This window comes from Pseudopipra pipra, chromosome 6, assembly GCF_036250125.1.
Source record: "Pseudopipra pipra isolate bDixPip1 chromosome 6, bDixPip1.hap1, whole genome shotgun sequence".
Lineage (NCBI taxonomy): Eukaryota > Metazoa > Chordata > Aves > Passeriformes > Pipridae > Pseudopipra > Pseudopipra pipra.
In genome coordinates, this window is record NC_087554.1 from 64983968 (window position 1) to 65003373 (window position 19406).

Consider the following 19406-nt stretch of genomic DNA (forward strand, 5'->3'; position numbering starts at 1 on the left):
ACCTGGGCTGGTGGAAGGTGTCCCTGCCCATGGCAGGGGGTGGCACTGGATGAGCTTTAAGGTCCCTTCCACCCAAACCAGTGTGGGAGTGTGTGATCTGTCCTGTCTGACCTGCAGGGCTGGGTTTGTACATTGGACACTGGGGTTTTATTTAATGGAAACCATTTTACACCAGGTTCAATATTTGCTCATTCTGTGCCCAGTTTGGGGCTGCTCTTGCTCTCCACGTGCTGAGGTGCTGTGAGGAGTGTGGGGCAGCACAGGGTGGTGCCTCCAGCAGCACCACATGGGTGATGCAGTGAGGTGGATCCTGCTCCTCCCTGGGGAATTTTCCTCCTGGGAACACCCCTGAGCTTGTGGATGCAGCCCTGGCCCAGTTTGGGCTGTCAGTCTCTTATATAAGCCAAAGGTAATGCAAATTGCCTGGCTGTGCCTCTCCCAGTCTCCTGCTCCCTCTGAATGCACAGGATTGGATTTGGCTGCCTCGATCACAGGGGAAATTCCCAAGGGAGAGGAAAACCTGCCAGAGCAGCCAGGGGACTGGGACTCGCAAAGTAAATATTCACAGTGCTAAATCCCAAAGGAAAAGCCTGATTTGCAAAGGGGGTGGTTTGGAAATGCTGATTTTTGGGAGCTCTCTGGACGTGGGGAGGGCAGGGAGGAGGCTGCAGGCTGGTCTGTGCTTCCCATTCCAGTCACAGCCAGCCCTTCTTCCCAAAAGCCTCCAGAGTGTACCAGTGTGCTGTCCAGGCTCACAGCTCTGGACTGCCTTTATGTCCCTTCCTCCTCTTTTTTTATCTTTTTTCCTCTTTTTTTCCCCTCTTTTTTTTTTTCTCTTTTTTTTTCCTCTTCTTTTTTTTTTTTCTTTGCAGCTTTCCTCCCCTCCTTTTTTTCCTTCATTTCTCTTTTTTTTCTTTTTCTTTTTTTTTCCTGTTTTCCTCTGTGGAATTGAAGGCAAACAGTTGAAATCTGGTTTGTTTAAGGAGTTTTCAGAGATACATTTCATGTCCTCAATTTTTCAGCAAACAGAACAATCCCAGACTCTTCAGGTCAGGAATACAACTCACCATAATAAAGTCCTGCAGTGCTTTTCTAATCAGGAGTCAGTGCTGGTTCAGGCCCATAACTGCCCTAGCAGGACTAAATCACATTTTCACTACAGCTAAGCATGTATTTAGCAAGTGAGTTTTAAATCTGTATCTGCAGTGCCTTCTCTGTCAGAGTCTTTATCCCCCAGCTCTGTAATAAATGAGAGCTGGGCTGGCTGTGCAGGAGCTCCAGTGGCAGCTGTAGCTCAGCTCCCATTTGCATGCCCGTGGGTGTTTTCCTTCACTAGGAGTCCTTTTTTTCCAAAGCCTTTTCTGAACTGAAAATTGAAAAAAAAATATCAAAATAGATGAGCCAGGAGCACATCTCCTTTGTGCAGCAGGGGCTTCACAGCCCGTTCCACACACAAAACACCCGCTGGCTCCCCGGTGCCACAGCCTGGGCTCGCCCAAAACACTCACAGACACCAGATGGCTGAACCAGGAATTGCCTCCTTCAACCTAAAATGGGCAAACCCTGGCGAGGTAAGAGCAGGTCTGGCATCCAAGTCCTCGTGGGAGGGTCCAGTGGGCACTTTGTGGCAGAAGGAGGGAGTTTCTCCTCCTTTTTCACCCCTTGCCCCGAGGCCACCACAGAGTGGCAGGAGAAAAATGGGTGAGTTTGCAGCCTGAGCAGTGGTGTGTTATCAGTCCTTGGCACCTCTTTGAACACTGCAGCCCAATAACAACCTCCAGGGATGTGACCAACATTTCAAAAGTGTGATTCTGCTGCACGTGGAAATGCTTGAAATGTTGAGGGGGTTTTTTAATCAAAGGGTTTTCTCGCCTGTGCTTTTGGGATGGGTGGGAATTCACTTTTCCCATGAACCAGTTTTGCATCGTAGAAGATTCTCTGAGAGAAATTCTGATTTACTGGGAGGGTGGGGAGGCCCTGGCCCAGGTTGCCCAGAGAAGCTGTGGCTGCCCCTGGATCCCTGGGAGTGTCCAAGACCAGGTTGGAGCAGCCTGGGCTGGTGGAAGGTGTCCCTGCCCATGGCAGGGGTGGCACTGGGTGGGCTTTGAGGTCCCTTCCATCCCAAACCATTCCATGATTCCCTGAATGTTTCCTGGTGGCCCTAAGGGAGTTGTGGTGCAGACAACGCACCTTGAGAAGCTGCCAAAGCCTTTATGTATCTGTACACCCTTCTCTTTTAAAAAAACTACAAACCTAAACCCCCACAGTTTTTACAAAGTAGGTAGAGAAGGAAAACGCTGAATTAAAGGTTCTACTTGAACTGTTTTTCAGCTCCATTTCGTAGCTGTTTCTAATGTTAAATCACTGTGCTCCTGGCATGTCGTTATTATTTACAGGAGAAAATAAAAAAGGAGTAATAAAACCTTGTGGTTCTTTTTTTTTTTTTTTAAATGAAATGAATGTCTGACAGGTTCCTGCAGCTGTGAGGAAGGGTGGAGGGAGCAGTGCTGTGCAAAGCACGTGAGGATTGCAGTTTGCTGCACAACAAGTGTTTTACAAGTGGTTTTGTGTGAGATGTGACAGGGTGAGGCAGTGAAAGGGTGTGCTCAGGGCTGGCCTTGCACACCTTGGGGTGGAATGTTGCAGGTTCCTGTGCATCAGTCAGGGCAGTGACAGCTGCAACAACACCCATCATTCCTTTCTTACACTTGTAAACTCCCTGACAACCTGCTGAGAGTGATTTCTACTTGATAGGGGAGAGCTGAAAAGTGGATGAATGGAATTAAGGATCCTCCACGGATATGTGACCACATATGGTTTTAAATGAATGCAGAATGGAAATTATTTGAGATATAAAAGAGCAATTCAGAGCTTCCTCCCAAGCAGCACTTGTACCAAGGGCTCATCCTGCTGCTCTGCACATCAAAGGATCATCAGTGGAACGAACTGGTAAGAGGTTTTCAAATTTAAAACTAAATATTTCCTCAATTTCAGTGGCATCACAAGGAAACTTTGCTCCTCGGGTTTGGTCACCATAATTTCGTGAATTTTTGGAAATAATTTCTGGATGCTCAGCCAGCTGTGAGCCACAAAAAAACAGAAGAATCATTGTGTCTCCAGCTGTTTGTGGGAAAATCTGATGGCTGACAGTTCTCCTGGAAGAAGCAGCAGAATGATCCTAAATTTGACTCTGCATTTCTAAAAAAGACGAACCCAACAAACCCCAGAAACCTGCAGAACCACGCAGACTTCATTTGGAAAGAAAACCATTACTCAGTCTGAAAGCTGAGTCAGGATCAGTTCTCTCTTTTGACACCTTCAGAGTGTGCTTTCCACAACAGAATGTTGTGTGCTGTGCTGTAACAGACCCATTTCACAGAAACAATACGTTCCAATCTGGCTCTCCCCAGCCCCAAACTGACCTTTTTTCTGAACATTACTCTTCGAGGAATTTGCATTTTTTGTGTTTTGCTCTAATTAAGGGTGAAAACAAAACCCCCAAGACCTTTCAGGGAACTGAGCCTCCCCCCTCCCTGTGTCTGGGACCTGCTGGGTGTCCTGTGTAGCCCCTGGAATGAGCCCTGGTCACCAGGGTCCTTTAGGGTATTTTATGTGGAATTTTGGGCTGTTCTGTCATGGAATTGCCAGGAGCTGATAGAAAGGTTCAGCATTTCAGCCACCAGGCTGAGGAGGTAACGAGGAATATAACCAGAAAGACAAAAGGAAAATATTATTAAGGAATAATTACATAATTCATGACAGAAACTTGAGCCAACAGAATAAGCTTTCATGGCCCACAAGAAATCAAGGGTAAAATTGGGAAATTCAGGTAAATTCAGTGAAAGGACCTGTAACCTGTGCAGGGTCACTCATTCAGGTTGGAAGTTCTGTTGTCTGATAAACCACAACTGGGCATCAGCCCAGGGCAGGGGATGTTCCCAGCTCAGAGTGGTGGATCCAGCACCTTCCTGCCCAGAGCAGAGCCTGCTGTGGCACAGCCAGTGCCCCGGGGTGCCCTGGGCTGTGCTTTGGGGTGTGCAGGGCACGGTGACCCCGCACAAAGCTCCTGTGCAAGGATGAGACCCTTTAACCCCCCAGCACTCCCGAGGGAGCTCCCACCTCCCACCTTTTCTCCCTCAGGTCTCCCTTCCCCAGTTCCTCTGTGTGCAGCTCAGGGGGAGCTCTCACCTGCACCTTGAATCCCTTCCCGAGCCTTGAGTTGCTTTGAAACCCTCTGAGATGCTTCCGCTCCTCTTTCTGTCTGTTTTTGGGTTTTCCTGCTCCTTCTCTCCTTTAATGAATTCCTCAAAGCATTTGGGCTTCAAACCCTGTCTCTCTTTCAAGAGACTCCCTCTCAACTGAAGGAGACACGTTTCTCTCCTCTGAGGGTGCACAGGGACACTCTGTTCCCTGGGGAAGGCACATCCATACCCAGGAATGCCCCTGGCAGGGGTTTGATGCCCAGGCCTGTGGGAAGGGGGAGAGGCTGAGTTTGGTGTCCTTGGGGGGGTTGTCCCACTTTCCTGCCTTAGAGCTGGGAAATGTGGAATTTGGGGGATCCATCAGTATCACAGAATCATGGAATGGTTTGGGTTGGGAGGGACGTCAAAGCCCCTCCAGTGTCACCCCTGCCATGGGCAGGGACACCTTCCACCAGCCCAGGTTGCTCCAACCTGGCCTTGGACACTTCCAGGGATCCAGGGGCAGCCACAGCTTCTCTGCCCAACCTGGGCCAGGGCCTCCCCACCCTCCCAGCCAGGAATTCCTTCCCAATCTCCCATCTCTCCCTGCCCTCTGGCAGTGGGAAGCCATTCCCTGTGTCCTGTCCCTCCACCCCTTGTCCACAGTCTCTCTCCATGTTTGTTGTCAGCTCCCTCAGGCACTGGAAGGTGCAAGTAGGTCCCCCCAAAGCTTCTCTTCTCCAGGCTGACCATCCCTGCTCTCCCTCTGGAAGGAGGTGAGTCCATGACTCTGTGATCTCGTGTTCTGGGTTCAGTGCCAGGTTTTTGCCCCCCACTCCCCAGCCCATGGCACTGGTGTTGTCCTGGGGGCTGCAGGGGCTGCTCCTGCCCACCAAAGCATTTTTCTTTTCCTTTGTTCATCTCTGACTCACCTCCAATGTTTTTCAGTGGAGAGGGTGCCCAGCACCCCGAGGGTGGATGTTTGGAAGGGGAATCCCTTCCTGCTGCAGTGCCCCAGGCACAAATGGAACCTTAACCTTTAGTTTCACAGCCTGGAGCTGATGCAGTCACACTGAACCGGGGGGGTTTCTTGCCTCCTGGTTGTTTAGGGAGGGGAATTGGGATCCTGTACCCCCAGCTCCTGAGACATCTGCCCAGGCTCTGGGCTCTGGAATTCCCTGAATCCCTCAGTTCCTTCTACACAGACACACATTTGTCTCTGACACAACAGCTCGTGGAATTCCTGGATCCCTGATGGTTTGGGTGAGCCTCTCTGTACATGAAGTCATCTGCTGTTTCACTGAACCAGCTGGATAAAAAGACACTGTCCTTACATCTGTCAGTGAGCAGAAACTGTTATTAATTTCTGTGAAGTGAATGCCAAGCTGTAACTGCTTAGAATATTTAAATCCATCTTTCTGGATAATATGATCTGTGATCACTCTGCATTTGCCAACTTTTGTGGGTGCCAGAGTTCCTTATCTGCTCCCTCTGATATTCAAATTCACCCCCAGCTGCTTCAGAACAGGCTTTGCGTGCAACAGTGGGTTTCACTCAGAAAACAAATGACACAACTGGGTGAAAAACCTGAGAAAATGGGTTTCTAAATGCATAGGCACAACCACTGCTGTCAGAGGAGTTTACCAGTTTGTCCAGTCATTGCAGCAGGCAGCACACAGCTTCCCGTGAGCCAGGGAGCAGAGCACACCTTTTAAATACCCATCTAACAACTGGGAAATTCCTGGGAAAAAGACATTTTCCCGATCATGGATATTCAGCAAGAGTCACTGGGCTGCTCGGTACAAACTGGTTGCTCTGATAGGTTTGATTATATCCATGTGTGCCCACAATCTGATGGTGGGACTGAAATGTTTGTGCCTGATTGAGTGGCTGTTTTCCATTTAAATATTCCCAGAGGGTTTCTTTGGGTCATTTATTGCTGCAACCCTCGAATGGTAAAATGTTTTATTTTTCTTATGCAGAGAAAGAAATGTAACTTTCAAATGAAAAAATCGTGTGGTTGTGGAAGGTCTGCCCAAGAGGAACAGAACTTGGAGTTTTAGGGATATGAGGAATTGGAAATTAAGGTGGGATTTTCAGCTTCTCTGTTGTTCCTGTGAATGCAAACCTGGATGTTTTCTGTGCTTCTCCAAGCCTGAAGCTTTCTGCTAAATTTCTTACTAAAAGATAACAGAGGAGATTATAAATGCAGGCACCTCAGTTCTGTGAAGGAGGGCCCTGTTTGCTCACTGGTGCATAAAAAGGCCTTATTGGGGACTTACATCTCTGTCATGTTGATTTAATTTTATTTTATATCACGTTCTCCCACCAAATTGCTCTCAGTTTTTCTGTGTGGCGTTGGGTGCCCTGTATTCAGATGACAAGGCTGAGACAATAATCTGAAAAGGTTCTCTCTTTGTAATTTAACCTGCTATAGGTGTGTGAGCCTGATGGTCTGTACATCCATGGAAATTTCCTCTGGGCCAGGTCTTTCCCTGAGCAGTTCCATAAAACAGGAGGGATGTGATCTCTGGTTTCTATCAAAGAACCCTTTAGGTTGGAAAAGGCCTCTAAAACCATTGATTCCAGTCAATGATCAAAGTCCCTCTTGCTGATTTAGCAAAAAGGTCTTTTTTTCTGACTCAGGTGTTGGTCTCAGGTTGGAGACCTGGGGTTAATCCTTGTTTCCACCCGTGTCATACAGACCAGCATGGCTCTGCTGAAGCAGAGCAAAGGTACCCTGGCACACTCCCAGTGCTGGGGCAGGACCTCCAGGTCTGCCTGGGAAAGAGCCCGTGGGGGATCATGGAAGGGACCCACAAGGACCATCCAGTCCAACCCCTGGCCCTGCCCGGGACACCCCAACAATCCCCCCCTGTGCCCCAGAGGATCATCCAAACCCTCCTGGAGCTCTGGCAGCCTTGGGGCCGTGCCCACTGCCCTGGGCAGCCTGGGCAGTGCCAACCACCCTCTGGGGGAAGAACCTTGTCCTGAGATCCAACCTGACCCTCCCTGGCACAGCTCCAGCCCTTCCCTTGGGTCTTCTGCAGTGCTCTCCAGGTTGGAGGAGCCCACCCTGGGATCCAGGAGGAAGTTCTGCTCCTTGTAATTACACCTGTGAAACAGGGAATGAATAGGGTTGGCTGAAAACCTGGAGGGTCAGAAAATGGAACATTTTTACAAAATCAGTACCTGCACATCAGGTGGGGACAGTGTCCTGGCACTGGGTGTCAGCAGCACTGACTAAACAGTGTGGATCCCCTCCAATTAGCAGATTCCTGAAGCCCTGAAGTGCTTCCCAGGGCAGTGCTCAGGGCTGCATTTAGAGGCATTTACTGTGCTGGATTCTGCTGAGTGCTCTCCTGGCTGCTGCCTGGGAGAGCAGGACCAGCACTCCTCACTCTGCTGGGCTTGGCTTGTGCAAAAGGCCCTGCTTTCAGCAGGTGAAGTTTTCATCAGGCTGTTGTAGGAATAATGTGGAAAAGATGTTATTTGCCAGCTGACCTGCCTTGGAGGGAGGAAATACAAGACATGGGTGGAATGAAAGGAGAACTGCAGAGCAGATCCTTGTGGATGCACCTCCCCCAAACCAACTGCTCGATGGCAGAGAGACTCTGGGAAGGGATTTTGTTTCCTGGGTGTTGCTGTGCTGGATCTGGGACTCAAATCCAGGGGGGTTTGTTGGGGGTCCCCCTCACACCTTGAGAGCCTGGTTTGTACCAGGTCTGACCAAAGACCCCCCTGGGCTGAACCCCCTTGGCAGCAGCTCCCAGCAGTGCTGAAGGACGAGCGGGATGTCCAAGCCAGGGAACTGGATGCACATTCCATGTCAGCCCAAGCTTGGAGCCTGGACAGCCCTGGGCAACGATGGAAGGATTCCTGGTGAGCCCACCGTGGTTGGTGCCAGGGGAGTGCAGACAGAAGGGTGATGGAAAGCTTCCAAAGAGGCTCCAAGCCCTCAGTGTCTTCAGTTTTCATCCACCTACAGAGCCCATTTACACACCTGTACTACTGGGAAATGATCTCCAGGGACTTCTGCAGTGACACCTCTTGCAACAGCACGTAAAGCTTCCACTGACAGGTGGTTTCTGACAGACAAACTCCTGGGGAAGATGAAGGTCTTGTATCTGGAGACACAAGGTTTGTGTTTGGCTGGTGAGTGGTGCAGGACGGGGCTTTGCTCCTGCTGGGAAAGGTTCAGACTGGAGTCCAGGCTGCCCAGAGAAGCTGGAAGTGTCCAAGGCCAGGTTGGACGGGGCTTGGAGCAACCTGGGCTGGTGGAAGGTGTCCCTGCCCATGGCAGGGGTGGCACTGGATGGGCTTTGAGGTCCCTCCCAGCCCAAACCATTCCACGATTCTGCGAGTCCAGCTGCTCTTCCAAGGGGTGGAGGTGCTGCACCATGCCCCCTCTGGCTCTTCTGTGCTTGTGCCCCGTGTCCCCAGGGCAGGGATGGCTGGATGTGCCTGTCACATCTTCCCCTGGGCCCCCTCCAGCCGGGCTGTTCTGCTGCTCAGGCTGAAGAACAAAGCAGGTTTTGCTCAAGCCCAGGTTGGGAGAGCTGGGACGTGTCCGTGGGTGGTGACAGCCCAGGGGATGGTGGGTGGGTGGCAGAGCTGCCACCAGCTGTCCTGTCACTTCGCCCTGGCCATCCTGTCGCTCCCATCCGCCTCCTTTGGTGTTTTCCCCTGAAGTCCATGACAAATTCCTGACTCACCCGTTCTGGGAAGGCCACTGAGCTCGAAGCTCCTGGAGCTCAGTGCCCGGGTACCTGAGGCTGGGCAGGTGAGGAGCCCCTGCAGGGCTGTCGGTGCTTGGAGCCACCTGAGACCCACCTGCAGCCCAAGGAGCTTCCCTGCTAATTGTTTCCTAAATACCCCGATCCCTTTCTAAACCCCGTTGCCGTGGCAACAATAATTTCTATGCATTACGAATATCAGACACCTCTCGAATCAATTTGTTTTCCCTTGTTGCCATGGCGACAGACATTTTGTCAGAATTATTTAGGGGGAGAGAAATCCGGAGACTTTTCCAGGGAAGGAGCTGCAGGAGGAGCCCCGTGGGGAGCCCGGCCCCCCTCCCACCCTCCTCCTGCCCCGCCGAGGGGGGTCCTGCAGCTCCCAGGGAGTGTTTTGTGGTTTGGATACAAGCAGCCCCCTCGGCTACTGCCCCATCTCCGTCCTTTTGCCCTCCCAACTCCAGCACCTTGCTGATGACCATCGTCTGCTTTGGGCCCTCCCAGCCTGGCCACCGCCAGGGCCGTTCCTCTCTGATGGCTCCTGCTCTCAGACCTGGGGCTTTGGCTGCACCTCAGCCTTCCCAGCCTCTCTTTCCTAGAGTGACATCTACTCAAACAGGTTGGAAAGCTGCCTAAAGGCGTTTCTCTGGTGCAATCATCAGTGGTGCCGAAAAGGAGCGTGTTGGAAATCTCAGCAGCACATTTGGTTGCCAGCGTGCTAAATGGGGCCTGTGAAAGCTCTGCATTGCAATGGCCACCCTGCAGCCTCCTCTGGGCTCTGGATTGCTGTCCTTTCACAGTGGCAGTTCAGTGATGAACCCCTCAGCCCATTTATTAAACCCCTTGGGGCTCTCTGCCCTGTCCCCTGCTCCTGCTCAGCTGGAGGGCTGGCAGGACACCCCACCCCGGGTGAGGTGGGGCTGGAGAGGTGCAGCCAACACAACTGCTGGTTCTTAGGCTCCAGGAGATGCTTGGGGTGAAAGAAAAGTCACAAGTTAAAAAAATCAATCTGAGCAGAGCTGTTTTGGTCACCCACAAGGTTCCTGTAAGCTCTTACTTGAAGAGCAATAATGTCATTTCTAGGTCACGCCCTGCTGATGGTGCTCCCTGATTTAGGCTGAGGGAGCTGGGGCTGCTCAGCCTCCAGAGGGGACACCCAGAGGGGACCTCCCCAAGGGCTGGCAGGGCCTGCAGGGAGGGGCAGAGGATGGCCCAGGCTCTGCTCAGGGGGGCCCAGCAATGGCACAGCAGGAACGGGCAGGAACTGATGCCCAGCAAGTGCCACCTGCACAGGAGGAAGAACTTCTTGGCTGGGCAGTGACCCAGCCCTGAGCAGATTGGCCAGAGAGGGGGGGAGTCTCCTCCCTGGGGATATTCCAGAGCCCTCTGGACACAATCCCTGTGCTCTGGGATGGCCCTGCTGGAGCAGGGAGGTGGGATCAGATGGACACTGTGGGCCCTTCCAGCCTGACCCATCCTGGGATTTTTTTATAGGAAATAAAAAAATATTTGAAAGAGTCTGTTATTAAACACCTGAATGCTCAAATTATAGGTGAGCTTTGAAAAACAAATTAATCTTCTGAGTTTGAGTTAGGAATCTACAGCAGGACCCCGGGGCTGTGTCCTCTGTGCTGCATTTCTGCTGCCACGGGCTGTTTCTGCACTGGGAAGGCCTGTTCTCTCCTTGCCAGATAATACTTAATGCTCCTTGCACTGGAAATGTCCAGGCAGGGGAGCCAGAACACTGAAGCAGCAAGTTGACATCTGGCAAAGTGACTGAGGAGGTACCTTGGGGCAGACAAATGCTGCTCCATCCGACTGCTCCGTGAATCCATCCAGCTTCTGAGCGCAATCCTGGGGCTCAGGATGGTGCTGCTGAATGTAGGAATATCTGCAGGTCAGAGGCATCAAAACCTATTTCCTCGGAACTGAAGATAAGCAGAAAATATAATGTGGTGCTTCTCTTCCCCAGGAAATCACTGGGAGCACTTGTGGGGATTTACAGGAGGCGTTTGTGCTGCTCTACCTTCCCCGGCGGCCGTGGCTTCACCTGCACGCTTCCCTCCACTTGGTGGTAGCATTTTCTCGGTGTTCCCTCCTCTCTTCCAGCGTTTGGAGTGGCTGTGGATGTGAACGAGGAGCCCCTTCCCTCTGAACGCGGGATCGAAGGAGTGTTGAGTGTTTACTCCCCTCTGTGACACGGGGAACTTTGATGCTCAGGTGCTTCCCAGACTGGCTTTGCTTGTACTCAAACCACTTTCTCCTGATGTGAGAAGGAGAAGGAAGACACCGACAAGCTTGGAAATGCTGCTCCCTGACCAGCTGTGCTTGTCCTCAGGTGGGTTTGACACCACATGGACCTGACTCTGTGGCTGCCCCAAAACCAGCCTGAAATTCGCTCTGGGTCAGGGGGACCCTGACAGGAGGTGTCCTCTCCAGAAAGGTGTGGGTTCAGCCAGTGAAACACTCCCCATGTCCTGCCTCTTCCCAGCTCCTCCTCTGCTGGTGGAAGACGTTTGTGTGAAGGACCCAAAGCTGGGAGTGAAGGGGCAGCAGTTCTGGTGAGCTCTGTGCCCATGAGGTGGGAGGGATGGGCATCCATGGACCCAGGGCAGGGGCACTCCTGAGGATGCCTGGAGAGCCTGGGGCCACAGCAGTGCCCTCCCTGCTGGCCACGGCTCCAGTGGGATTGGCTCCTGCTCCTGGAGCTGGGGCTGCCTCCTCACCAGGGGCACAGAGCTGCTGTCACCAGGGGCACAGAGCTGCTGCTCACCAGGGACACAGAGCTGCTGCTGCTCACCAGGGACACAGAGCTGCTGCTGCTCACCAGGGGCACAGAGCTGCTGCTGCTCACCAGGGGCACAGAGCTGCTGCTGCTCACCAGGGGCACAGAGCTCCTGCTCACCAGGGGCACAGAGCTGCTGCTCACCAGGGACACAGAGCTGCTGTCACCAGGGACACAGAGCTGCTGCTGCTCACCAGGGGCACAGAGCTGCTGTCACCAGGGACACAGAGCTGCTGGACACAGAGCTCCTGCTCACCAGGGGCACAGAGCTGCTGCTCAGCAGGGACACAGAGCTGCTGCTGAGGGGCTGCATCCCACCAGCCCAGCGGGACAGGAGGGATTTCCCGTGGAGAGGAGCGATGCCAGTGCAGCAGGAGAGCTGAGAGCGGCCGAGGCAGCGCCGGGCACAGGCTCAGGGCAGCACAGACAGAGATGATGCCACTGTTGGCTTCAGTTTTTATTCTATCTATCAAAAATCTACCAAAATGCTCCACCCTTGAGAACGGGCTGCACTTACTCTGCTCTCGCTGCTTCGGGCTGTCCTTACCCTGCTGTGGGCTGAGCCAGACTGGGACCAAACCCAGCCCCTGTTGTGCTGAGGTGTTTGTGCTGCACGGGTGCACCCCCTCTGCCACGGAGCAAAACTGCAGCGACCACCTGCTGTCAATGAAATTACTGTGATATTGATTAGAGTCTTTTTAATTGCACCGAGCCATTTATTAAAGGCTTATCTGAGTGCTGTGACTGCTGCTCTCCTTCCTGGCAGCAGCAGGTTCCCAATCACTGGCAACTCGTGGTTATTAAAACACAGTAAATTGGTTTGCCAGTTAAAAACTCTTATCCCCTTCTAAAGGGTTGATTGCCACGGGGGCTGGCTGAGCTGGGGAGGGAAACTTTCTCATCTCCTGATGTCTCAGGGACATTGGCAACCCGGGCTGTGGTGGGAGTTGTGCTGTGCTTTGAAGTCACCTTCTGTGGCTCTTACATCTGTGGGTTATCCAGAGACATGACAGGGAAGGAAAAGAGTGGAAAACTCAGCACGGATCCTGTGTCTTTCTGCAGAGCCCCAGGGCTGCTGGGCACTGTAGTTTCTGCCTTCAGAAATGGTTTTGCTTAGAAATATTCAGGTAACTGAGGTCCTGGCCAGCCTTGGCACTTCCCCCAGCCCTATCCTGGATGCACAGCCCACAGGGATGGACTGGGGGGTGGCACTGGGGTCCTGCTGCTCCCCCTCCCAACTAGGGACCTCTCAGTTAAGGGAATCATCGTTCTGCTTTCAAAGGAGTGGGGAAGGTGAAGGCTGCTCTGGTGATAAAAGCTCTGGGGTGCCTGTGGGAGCTCTGGGTGTTGTGGGGAGGGCTGAGGGGACAGAGATGTGCTGGGGGACTAAAACTGTCCATATCTCTTCCCCCCAGCTTTTAGGGCTGCCCTGCTGCCCACTGAGGCTGAATGTCACCCCAAGGTCACAGTGATGGGAATCAGTCCCATGGATGTTCTCCATCACAGAACCATGGAATGGTTTGGGTTGGAAGAGCTTTGCAAGCCCATCCACTGCCACCTCCTACCATGGGCAGGGACACCTTCCACCAGCCCAGGTTGCTCCAAGCCCCGTCCAACCTGGCCTTGGACACTTCCAGGGATCCAGGGGCAGCCACAGCTTCTCTGGGCAGCCTGTGCCAGGGCCTCCCCACCCTCCCAGCCAGGAATTCCTTCCCAATATCCCACCCATCCCTGCCCTCTGGCAGTGGGAAGCCATTCCCTGTGTCCTGTCCCTCCATCCCTTGTCCCCAGTCCCTCTCCAGCTCTCCTGGAGCCCCTTTAGGCCCTGCCAGGGGCTCTCAGCTCTCCCTGGAGCCTTCTCTTCCCCAGGGGAACCCCCCCAGCTCTCCCAGCCTGGCTCCATGTCAGAGGGGCTCCAGCCCTTGGAACATCTCTGTGGCCTCCTCTGGACTCTCTCCAGCAGCTCCACATCCTCTGACACTGGTGGCCCCAGGGCTGGGGGCAGCCCTGCAGCAGATTTTGTAATTCCCTGAGGAATTTGGCTGTTCCCCCCTGCAGGTGCCATGGGTGGGTCAGGGGGTCTCACACAACCCCCAGGGTCTGTGACAGGGGAAGGAAAGGGAACATCTCCTTGTGCTGGGAGGGAAGGGGGATATTAAAGTGGAGAATGTCCCTGCTGCCTGTGCTGGGTGCTGGGAGCTCCCCTGGGACACATCCCCAATCCCAGGGAGCCCCTTCCCAGTGGGCATTGCTGGAGCTGGGATGGGGTGGAGGCTGCAGGTTTGGGATGGCTCTGGAATTACCATGGCTGCCCAACCCCATGCACAGCTTTGGAAACCATTATCTGGGAGGAGAAATAAACCTCTTAACAGATTACTGCTGCAAAATGTATGATATTGGGCTTTCTTGGGAGCAGCAGCCCTGCTCTGTGTCAGGAGTATGTAATTACTGTAATGAGCTTTTGGCAGCCGTGTTTGGGAGAGCAGCTCTTCCTCATCTTGGGAGAAAGCAAAACAAATATGTGACTGTGGAGAAGGAAGGATTCCTCCAAATCCCTTCCTTCCTCAACACCCAAGGAGAGGAGAGGGCTCTGTGAGTGTCTGGCTGATGGCAGATTGCTCCCAAAGTGATGTCTCAGTGTGAGCAGCTGCTTTTGGAGAATTCCACTTCAGAAGGCATCTGCTCCAACTGCTCTGGATGTGGTAAGAGCAGTGGGAGGAGGTTTTCCACAGAGATTACTCCAACTCCCGGAGCTGTACAGTGGGAATGAAGCAAGGGGCAGGTGGCTCGTGCCCCTTTAGGCCCTGCAAGGGGCTCTCAGCTCTCCCTGGAGCCTTCTCTTCTCCAGGTGAACCCCCCCAGCTCTCCCAGCCTTTCCTCACCTCACAGCAGAGGTGCTCCAGCCCTTTAACCAAAACCAAACAGCAAACTAAAGTGGCCAGGCTGGGCATGGCCAGGCTGCACCTCGGGCAGCACAAACCAAGGGGTTGGTTTGGCTTTGCTTGTTTGCAGCCCCTGGTACCTGAGAGGGCTCCTCTCCAAGGGGCTGGGGAGCCTGGGACAGCAGGGACAGCCACTCCACAGCAGTGATGGCCCCAGACTCTGCTCAGGCTGCTCTGAATAATGTTCACAAATAGATGGATTTATTTTTTTCCCCCATCAGCTGATGAATTGATGATTTATGAATATATTCCTGTTGTATGACTGGCTCTGTGGCCCTGTGAGGATTATTCAGAATAAAGGAGGCTGGCAGAAGACAAGGGATGCAGGAGCCTCTCCAGCAGCTGATGTGGTTGGGGTTTGTCCTCATGCTGCCAGCTCGGGTTCCATGGCAGTGCCATGCAGAGCTGCTGCAGCACCACCTGATGCTGATGGCAAAGGAGCTGCAGCTTCCCTGCTGGAGGAGAGCAGGGCCTGGATACAGCCCAGGAATGGCCCAGGGACTCCCTCCTGGGGAGGTGTGAGGCAGCACAGCTCACCCACAGTGGGGCCTGGGGGGTTCATGTGCATTTGGAATTAATTAGCAGGAGGGCTGGTGGTTCACAAGGTAAAACTGCATCTCCTGCAACCCTGGGACTGGATTTGGAAGCTGGAGAAGGACTTTGGACAAGGGATGGAAGAACAGGATGAGAGGGAGTGGCTTCCCACTGCCAGAGGGCAGGGAGAGATGGGATTTTGGGAAGGAATTCTTGGCTGGGAGGGTGGGGAGGCCCTGGCCCAGGTTGCCCAGAGAAACTGTGGCTGCCCCTGGATCCCTGGGAGTGTCCAAGGCCAGGTTGGAGCAACCTGGGCTGGTGGAAGGTGTCCCTGCCCATGGCAGGGGTGGCACTGGATGGGCTTTAAAGTCCTTCCATCCCAACCCATTCCAGGATTCTGTGGCAATGGACCCAGCTCCCCTGTGCTGTGTCTGTGCCCCCACAGCCTCCCCTGGGGCTTTGCTGCCTCTCCCTGCTGGGAACCTGCTCCAGAAACTCATTCCTCTGGCAATCAAACCCCCTGTGCTGAATTTCATGGCTTGGAGTCACCCAATTTTAATTTTTGGAGGATCCATCACTTGTGCCTGGTTTTCCCCTGCCAAGCCTGGCCCTGCCCACGTGGTGAGCCCAGGATTGTCCCCTGCCCTCCCTCAGGACAGGGGTCCCACAGCCCTGGGACCACCCAGCTCTGCCCTGCCCTCCACAACAGCCACAGTCTGCCTCAGCTCCTGCAGCCTGATGCTGGCACTGCCTCCTGGTAAGAGCTTCTGCCTCCAGCCTTAATGCCCTGTAAAGGAGCTTATTGTGCTCAGAGCTCAAGAGGAGATTATTTTAGGGGAAAGCTGCAGATTGACGTTTCTGGAGGACCCTTCAGCACAGAACTTGGGAGCAGGAACAAGCAGTGCTGGGGGAATGATTTTGTTCACATATTGGCATGTTTTTGATACCCTGAGAACTCGAATTTCTGTACTTTCTGGTTTAACCCAGTGCTTTGATTCACCTGAGGAAGGGCAGCTCCACAAATTACACCTCAGGGACATTTTTCAAGGGGAAAAAACCCAGCCTGTTGTTTGTACAACTGGCTGGGAAAGGAAGCAATTGCAGGCTACTCAGAGTGTAATAAAGGCCTGTATAAAATGTATTTTGCTCAGCAGTGTCAGCTTTGTTTAAATCTTCATAGTGATTGTTTTGCATTTAAGCATATTCTAATGGCTGTCTGCATTGCTGCATCTGAAAATCTAATTTCCCTGACAAATTATTCTCCCATTCAGTGTGTCAGGTGAACAGACTGCACGTCTGTAAAGCTGAGCTGGCTCTGTGTTAACAGGAGTGCTTACAAAGGGGCTGCAATTGCTCCTGGCACCCAGTCGTGCTCAGACAGAGTTTTCCCCGTGTTGCCTTAAAACAATTTCCTTTTGCAGCTCCTGGTTCTTTCTGCTGAGGCTCTGGGTGTTTGGCAGCTCTTCTTTTACCAGGGTCTACTTTTATCAGGTACCTGTTCCGAAGGTGCCTCTGTCATGGGTCTTCCAGGGCCTAAAGGGGCTCCAGGAGAGCTGGAGAGGGATTGGGGACAAGGCATGGAGGGACAGGACACAGGGAGTGGCCTCATACTGGAAAAAGGGAGATTTAGGTGGGATATTGGGAAGGAATTCCTGGCTGGGAGGGTGGGGAGGCCCTGGCCCAGGTTGCCCAGAGAAGCTGTGGCTGCCCCTGGATCCCTGGAAGTGTCCAAGGCCAGGTTGGAGCAACCTGGGACAGTGGAAGGTGTCCCTGCCCATGGAACAAGATGAGCTTTAAGGGACTTCAACCCTTCCCAGCCAAAGCAGAGCAGTTTTCAGCAGTGCTGGGGGTGCAGCCAGAGCAGGGAGTGCAGGAGGGTGGGAGGTCCCCCCACATCTCTCTGCCTGTCTGGCTCATTGGTCCCTGAGGGTGTCTCTGGAGCAAGACAGGTGAGGGGGATGTTCTCCCGGGCTGTGGGGGTGTCAGGTGCTGCAGCTGGATCCCTGGGGACTCTTTCAGCAGCACAGCTGCTTTGTGGCTTGGGAAGTGTCTGATTTGCTGGAGTTTGACCAAATGCAGGATGGGAGGTGAAGGAGGCAGTGCTGGACGGGTCAGTCTGGCACTGCAAGGGCCCCAAACCATGCTGGCCATGGGCACCAGCACCACTGGAGCCCTGGCAGGTTGGTCTGGTGGTGGTGGGAGCACTGACCTGCCACTGGTCCTGGTGTGAGTGGATCCCACCCTGCTGCCATGGTCCTGGCTCTGGTTGGATCCCACCCTGCTGCCATGGTCCTGGCTCTGGCTGGATCCTACCCCACTGCCATGGTCCTGGCTCTGGCTGGATCCCACCCTGCTGCCATGGTCCTGGCTCTGGCTGGATCCCACCTTGCTCCATGGTCCTGGCTCTGGCTGGATCCCACCTTGCTCCATGGTCCTGGCTCTGGCTGACGTGTGTTCCCAGGTGTGACATGCCAGGTGACCACATGCCAGGGACATGTTGTGGTGCCATCCCAGCCCCTGGCAGGAGGGGGGTGCTGAGGGGGAGGGCAGGACAAGGTTGGGCTGTGCCCTCCCCGAGTGAAGTGAGGGACGGGGAGAGGCACAGGAGGACAGCTCTGCCTGTCCCCAGGAACTGTGGTGCATGTGGGGGTTGTTTGATTGAGGGATGGGTATGGAAATGCAAGCCAAGATCTGGGCCTTCAGTGACCTCTGTTCTCCTCCTTCCTTCCCTGCCCTCAGGAGCTCGAGGTGCATCTTCTCCAGCCCCTGGAACCCTCCCTGCTCCTCTCCACCACCCCCTCCTCGCCCAGCACACTGATGACAGGAATATTCCTTTGTGGTCCCCACTGCTCCTGCTCCCATTTGACCTCCTGTCCCCCGTGTCCAAGCAGCAGATCCAAGGGCAAAGGCCCTTCCTGGCTCACAGTCCCAGCTGGTAGAGCTGTGTCACCGTGCTGGGCTCCTGGTTTGGGACAGGGGCCTGGACTGGGATTTCTGATACTGGGGGATGCTCAGAGCGAGTTACCAAGACCCAAGTGTCCCAAAGCCTGCTGACTTTGTGTCTTTGTGCTTGGAAAAGCCCAGGAGAGCTACTTTGGCTCCACTTTCCTCTGTTTTCCTCGTGGTACTGCTTGTCCTGGTGTTTGCAGCAGCACCTGGGTGCAGCAGGGTCACACTCTGAGCTCTTAACTGCTGCACTGTGTCTGGCTTTGGACCTTCACATGTATCCAAAGCTCTGTTTTCCGATGTCTCTAATGGAACAATAATGATTTCATTCCTTTACCTCTTCCAATACAAGCTCCTGTCTGATTCTCCAAGCACCAGCAATACTGCAGTGCTTTTTTCATGACACAGCTCCCTTAATCACTGTGCTCAAATCATCTCCAGTAACCTACAGGAGGAAAATGGGCTCTCCAGCACATGGAGAGGTTAAGGAATAATGCTTGGTCAACTTTGCAAAGCAATTTGAGCTCTATCTATGAAATTATAAGTACCAGATGAGAGCTATGCATTATTAGCCACCTCTTATCTCCAATTGACCTTTCCTGGTCAGTTGAACACCCAAAGAACTGAGGACTCTCATTTCATGCTGCCCTGGCACCGTGCCTGCAGCATCTATTAGGATGTCCCAGGAGTGCCTGTGGCTCCATCCACAGCCCACTCTGCTCTGCCCTGGAGGGCAGGAGTGAAACCAAAGCCACACTCAGCTGGCTGGGCTGAAACTGTGGGGGTGTCAGATCAGAGACCCCAGAGGAGCAGATGACCCAGCCCACGGCAGGGCACCTTGGAAAGGGCTGGGAGCTGGAAGGGAGGGCTTTTACTCCCCTGGCTGGGCTGGCTGAGCTGCCCCTCCCCTGGGCAGAGCTGAGCTGGGCTGCTGTGGCTCTGCACTGCCAGCCCTCCCCTGCAGCCCTGGGGTGCTGTGGCTCTGCACTGCCAGCCCTTCCTGCAGCCCTGGGCTGCTGTGGCTCTGTGGTTCCAGCCCTTCCTGCAGCCCTGGGCTGCTGTGGCTCTGCACCGCCAGCCTCCCCTGCAGCCCTGGGGTGCTGTGGCTCTGCACTGCCAGCCCTTCCTGCAGCCCTGGGTTGCTGTGGCTCTGTGCTGCCAGCCTCCCCTGCAGGGCATCGCTGCCTCTCCTGGTGCCTCGGGTCTGGGGCTCTCCTGGCATCAGCTCAGCTCACAGGGACATGCCAGTCTCTGCAGTCCCAGGCAGTGTGACAGGGGCTGG

General features: G+C 53.8%; 2 long non-coding RNA genes across 2 annotated transcripts; one reads left to right on the forward strand and one right to left on the reverse strand.

Moving 5' to 3' along the window:
- Positions 1-1171: 1171 nt before the first annotated feature.
- Positions 1172-6177, reverse strand: LOC135416516 (uncharacterized). Its single transcript, XR_010431613.1, has 2 exons — positions 5114-6177; positions 1172-1366 (listed from the first exon to the last, which is right to left on the reverse strand). It is a non-coding gene; the product is annotated as an uncharacterized LOC135416516 (long non-coding RNA).
- LOC135416515 (uncharacterized) lies at positions 2577-12482 on the forward strand. The gene is made up of 3 exons (XR_010431612.1): positions 2577-2949; positions 6164-11864; positions 11962-12482. It is a non-coding gene; the product is annotated as an uncharacterized LOC135416515 (long non-coding RNA).
- Positions 12483-19406: the final 6924 nt, after the last annotated feature.